Below are 6000 nucleotides of genomic sequence, written 5' to 3' on the forward strand. Positions count from 1 at the left end.
CGTAACACTACGCCTTTTATCTATCATCTTGATAACGTTTCTTTAGAATGTGTGACCTCATATAAATACCTCGGTGTGCATATTACTTCTAACCTCTCCTGGCATATTCATATTAACCACATCATTGCTAATGCCAATTCTATGTTAGGCTACCTAAAACGAAACTTTTCTCTAGCACCAGTTTCTCTCAAACTAATATTATTCAAATCTTTGGTTCGCTCAAAATTAGAGTATGCAGCTTCAATCTGGGATCCTGGTCAGACGACGCTCACTTCTCATCTCGAGTCAGTTCAGAACCGCGGCGCTCGTTTCATACTTAACAATTATCACCGTACAGCTCGTGTATCATCCATGAAATCTCTTCTCTCCTTGCCACTGCTTTCTTTGCGCCGTAAGTGTTCTCGTCTATGTCTTTTCTATAAAATATATAATTCTAACCCCATTCTTAAAGAAAAGCTCTTCCTCGTCCCACCTTACGTTTCTCCACGCATTGATCATCAGTACAAAGTCGGCATTCCTCATTCTCGAACCTCAGCCTATCACGAATCTTTCATTCCTAGGACATCACCAGAGTGGAACCACCTTCCGGCGTCATTAATATTATTACCCGCGTTAGATGTGTTTAAAAGTGCTGTTACTAATTATTTTTGCGAAAGTGACCCGTGACCTATTCCATGTCTTCTATTACTGTTTGTTGTTTTTTTCACTCACTCCCCTCTGTAACGCCCCCAGGGCCTTGAGGGTATGTAAATAAATAAATAAATAAATAAAATGTGCGTCTTTCTAAATAGTCCTGAATAGCACCCAGCATTCGACCACGAATGCCAAAGTTATATAGATCATTTATAATGCCATATCTCCAAGTTGTGTCGTATGCTTTTTCTAAATCAAAAAACACTGACAAACAAAACTGTCTATTTACAAAGGCCTCACGTACAGTCGTTTCAAGCCTAACAAGATGGTCAAGAGTAGACCTAGAGGAACGGCCACCACATTGATACTTTGCAAGCAAGTTTTTTCTTTCAAGGACATATGTTAGCCTTCGGTTGATCATACGTTCCAGGGTTTTTCCCAAACAACTTGTTAAGGCTATAGGTCTGTAGCTGGTTACCTTAGAGGGGTCCTTTCCAGGTTTTAATAAAGGAATTATGTTGGCTACCTTCCACTGAAGTGGAAAACATCCTTCCCTCCAGATTCGGTTAAAAAGGTATAGAATTAATTCTAGCGTAGAAAGGTGAAGATGTTTCAGCATTTCATAATGGATGCCATCAGGACCACAGCTGAAAGTTTAGTATGTTTCAATACCAGCTGGAGTTCATGCAATGTGAAAAGGAAATTGTAATGTTCCCTCTCACCTCCAGACGTTTTTACAATTTGTCGTTCCGCTTGGAGCTTATGTCGTTGGAATACAGCTGGGTAATGTTGAGAGCTGGAGATCAATTGAAAGTGCTCCCCTAGAATATCAGCCTGCTCCTCCAAATTTGCAGGGCAGTACCCATTTCTGGTCAAAAGAGGGACAGAGAAAGCACGATAGGTGCCATTCACTTTATGGATTCTGTCCCACATTTCTTTGGATGTTGTGGTACTGTTAATTGAGGAGGCATACTTCTGAAAACTCTGACGTTTGGATCGTCTGTGGATAAATCTAGCTTGGGCTTTCATCTTCTTAAATTCAATTACATTACTTGGAGTAGGATAACGTCTAAGTTTACCCCACGCTCGGTTTTGGTTCGTCTTTGCCTCGCGGCAATCCTGATTCCACCAGGGTTTCGGGCGCCTGGGGAGGCGCGTAGATGTTATAGGTATGTTGCGCATGGCCGCGGCAAGGATATGTTGTGTGAGCAGTTCGTTTAGCTCGTCAACTGAGAGCTGGTCAAATGATGAGCAAGCTAGGAGTGAGGACTGGGTAAAACCTTCCCAATTAGCTTTGTCAAACTTCCACCGTGGTTCTCTTAATGACAGTGTTGGAGGCGGGAGGCAACGCTCAAGGACAACTGGAAAGTGATCGCTTCCATACGGGTTCTGTATAACCCACCATGTAAAGAGAGGGAATAAGCTGGGATCAGCTATCACAAGATCAATACATGTAAAAGTGTTTGACGAAAAGTTATAGTGAGTGGGTTATTTTTTATTCATCAAGCATAAATCTGATGAGAGCAGGAATCGTTCTATTATTACTCCCCGCGTGTCCCGTCTGTTACTTCCCCACAAGGGATTGTGGGCATTTAGGTCACCAAGGAGAAGAAATGGATGTGGAAGTTGTCTAACAAGGGCTTCAAGTTCTTCATATTTCAATGAATAATTAGGAGGTATATATAATGAACATATAGTTATTGCACGATCAGTTAAAACTTTTGCAGCAACTGCTTCCAGTTTGGTGTCCAGGCACACCTCAACACAAGGAGTTGATCTTTGGACTATTATAGCAACGCCACCAGAAGCGTGTGAACCATATAGCCTATCCTTCCGGAATAGCTGGAAGCGCTTTAGTAGGTTTGAGTGGCTTTCTTTTAGATACGTCTCCTGAAGGCAAAGAGCTATAGGGTTGTGTTCCTCCAACAAATTGTAGACATCATCATAGTTACAAAGTAGTCCTCGACAATTCCACTGTATGATGCTCATAAGATTAGCCAAGCTAATAATGGCTCTTGGCTACCCAGCTGAAAATTCCCATTAAATCCAATTGGAATTCCAACTGGTTTTAACTGGAACCAATTGGTTTTAGTGGGTTCCAGCTGGAACCGCTCTGGCCAATGGGTCTCACCAATTGGAATTATTTTTCCAGTTGGAACCTGAATGGGTTCCCAATGATTCCCATTGGTTCCCGTTGGTTCCCATTGGCAGTGACCAATTGGTTGTCCAAAAAACCAATTGGTACCAATAAGTCACCAATTGGTACCAATAAGAAAATTCCAATTGGAACTTAATGGGAATTTTCAGCTGGGTATCTTAGCTGCATGAAGGAGTCGCACATAATTTGTTCTGGTTGTGTAGGAATATGAAAAGCCTTGCTCTAATAGGGTATTATCAAGGTGGAGTGACCGGCTTTTTAGCTTTTTGCTTTGGGGTCTGAACCTCCATCTCCTCGAGGTCTGTGTCAGGGGCAGAAAGTTCTTCACTGTCTGCCATTGCTTCTGTATTCAATGTTTTCTTGCTAGCAAGCCTGTCAGCAGACCCCGAAAAGTCTGTGCTTTTGGGGGGCAGACCCCGGCCTTTGCCTAACACTTTAGGGCGAGTGGTCGACGTGCTAGGCCGAACCACTGATCCGTCCATCTGGTCGGGTTCTACAGATACTGCAGGTGCTGCACGTGGAATGTGCTGTTTCCGTGGTGAGGAAGTCCTCCTCTGAGAGGAGGAGCGGGGGGCTCGCCCCTCTTGGGAGGACGACCTGCGAGGAGTGGGCGATGGAGTTACATCCATCGCCTCTGTTGCACCCGAGTCTTTGGCATGACTGGGTGCTTTAGCTGCTGTCGCAGCCGAGAGGGAATGCCCAGGAAGAGAAAGCTTCAACCTGGGCGTCGAGGACTGGAGTGGTTTTCCAGGGTTCCCAAGGGACACCTGGGTCGCCACTGATACCTTAGGCGGTGCAGGTCCCCTGCTGGACACCGCCTCGGCATAAGAGCCTCTCTGAAAAGCGGAGAGGCGACGCTTTGCATCATGATAGGATATGTTTTCTTTGACCTTAAGTGCGAGAATTTCTTTTTCCTTTTTAAATTGGTCGCATGCTCTCGAATAGGCTGGGTGGTTGCCATTGCAATTTGCACATTTGTAATCTGCGTTGCAGTCGTCGGCGGTGTGCTCGGTGCCGCTACACCTGGCGCATGTCTCGCGACCGCGGCAAGTGCGCGAACCATGTCCGTACCGCTGGCAACGAAAGCAGCGAAGAGGATTTGGGACATAGGGCCGCACCTTACAGTTGATGTAACCGGCCTTAACAGAAGGTGGCAAAATGTTCCTTTCGAAAGTCAATACAACGTGCTTGGTGGGCTGTTCCTTGCCGTCCCTTCGGATATTAATGCGTTTTGCAGCCACAACCCCTTGGGATTGAAGGCCCTCCAGAATTTCATTGTCAGGACTGCCCATTAGGTCATCCTCTGAGATCACACCGCGTACAGTGTTCAGTGTACGATGGGCGGACACGGTGACCTCGATATCTTGGATGGTTTCAAGGTTGACTAAGGCCGTAGCTTGGTATTTTTCATTCACTTGTACGAGGAGATCGCCTGAAAAGAGCTTTTTTGCTTCAAATTTCACTCCCAAGATGCCTTGAAGCACCTTTGCAACAATGAATGGAGAAAGCTTAGAGAGTGGTTTGGAGTTTTCTTCAGAGTGCAAGACGAAGAATTTTGTAAAGTGGTCACTTGAGTCATTTATACTAAGGAAATTGGACAGAGCTTCGGTGCGGACCCTTTTCAGGGACCGATCGGAGGTTTTGTTGTGCTTGGAACCCATAGAAATGGGAAAACAAGTTCAGTGCCCGGGTGCACCGCCCACCACGGAGCCCAACAAGGGGGTAGGTAATGTGCCACAGCTAAGAAAGGCTTGGCTGACACAATTACTCTACCAGTGCTGCCCGGGCACTATACCCTAGTGTGGTTGCAGGGATAGGTCCTGTTTCCACTCAAGGTTGGCCCTTGCCGCCTAAGGTGGTGAAAAAGGAAGGAAGAGAGTGCAGAAGAAAAGAGAAAGAGGTGGGAGGAAAAGTGAAAGAAGGAAGAATAGGGTAGAAGAGGCGACTGACTGAATCATCCTGGTCGGGCCAAGCCAGGACACCCGTCTACGAGAAGCAGGGGTCGAAGCGGTGTATTGCCTCGCCCGGGGGGCCCCGAAGGGTCCAAACATACCCCGGGCTCAGCTCAACCCCCAGGGTCCCCTTTTTCCCGGACACGGGTTAAGCCACGCACAGCCAGGCGTGGGTGGGTAAACCCACATAGCTCGGGGTTCGCGGTGGCGCCACTCACCAAGCACCTACCAAGGCAGGTGCCCCCTGCGTGCGGGTATGGTGGCCCACGTGGCTGGGGTCCGTGGTGACGCTACTCACCAAGCACCTAGCACCTAAGGTGCAGGCGCCCCCTGCGGGGCTCGGGGTCCGTGGAGACGCCACTCTCCAAACACCTGCTTTCACAGGTGCCCCCTGCGGGGGCGTTTCCATTGATCACACGTCGTCCTGGCTGCCGGGAAGAATTATTCCTCCCATCTCCAGAGATGACCTCGATGTGATCAATCTGATTGTTTTTTTTTTGTTTTTTTTTTTTTTTATGGCAGGGGGATTGGTGGTTGAGTGGGTTAGCGCCACACCGTGGTTAGCGCACAGCAGCTCGGAGCACGTGGACCGAAAGCTCGCGCTGCAGGACCCGGGGATCCTGGGCTCACTCCCCGCCCGCTGCCCGTTTCGATCTGGATGAGCATCGTACCGGCGCGCGGTCGTGTATCACTACTATGTGGTGCGCGTTAAAGACCCCAGGCTAGCGGTTGTACTGCACTGGCTAAATTGCTCACCTACAGCTGGGAGAGTCGTCGTAACTTTGAAGTGGCTGACGAAATACACGCAGAATAAATATCCACACAACCCTCATTATTATTTTTTAATATAAAAATCGGCCGGGCATCGTAATGATTTATGGATTTCTAGGCTGCTTAAGCCCATAGAGCGAGTTACCGCCATTTTTAGGCGATCTCAGAAACCTCCTCCGGGCACTTGTAAACTGAGACTGCAGCCAATGCCACAACCACGAGAGCACGAGGTCGCCGCTTTGAAGCGTACTTCCGCAAAGCGAGCAATCACGCTGGAAACGCACGACTCAAAGTATAGGAGCACGGTTTAGCTCGCGCTTTTAGCTTTGGCTACAGTCTCAGCTTAAGCGCCAATCTCCTCCCCTGACTATAAAGATCACAGAAGAGCCTCTGTGTGCTCGTTACAACTTTCCCGCGCATTGAGCGTCTCAAACGCCAGAAATTGTTAATTTCTATCGGACTTTATCCTTCCGCGAGAGTACACCA

Source organism: Ixodes scapularis, unplaced genomic scaffold, assembly GCF_016920785.2.
Source record: "Ixodes scapularis isolate PalLabHiFi unplaced genomic scaffold, ASM1692078v2 PGA_scaffold11__112_contigs__length_91849675, whole genome shotgun sequence".
NCBI classification, from domain to species: domain Eukaryota; kingdom Metazoa; phylum Arthropoda; class Arachnida; order Ixodida; family Ixodidae; genus Ixodes; species Ixodes scapularis.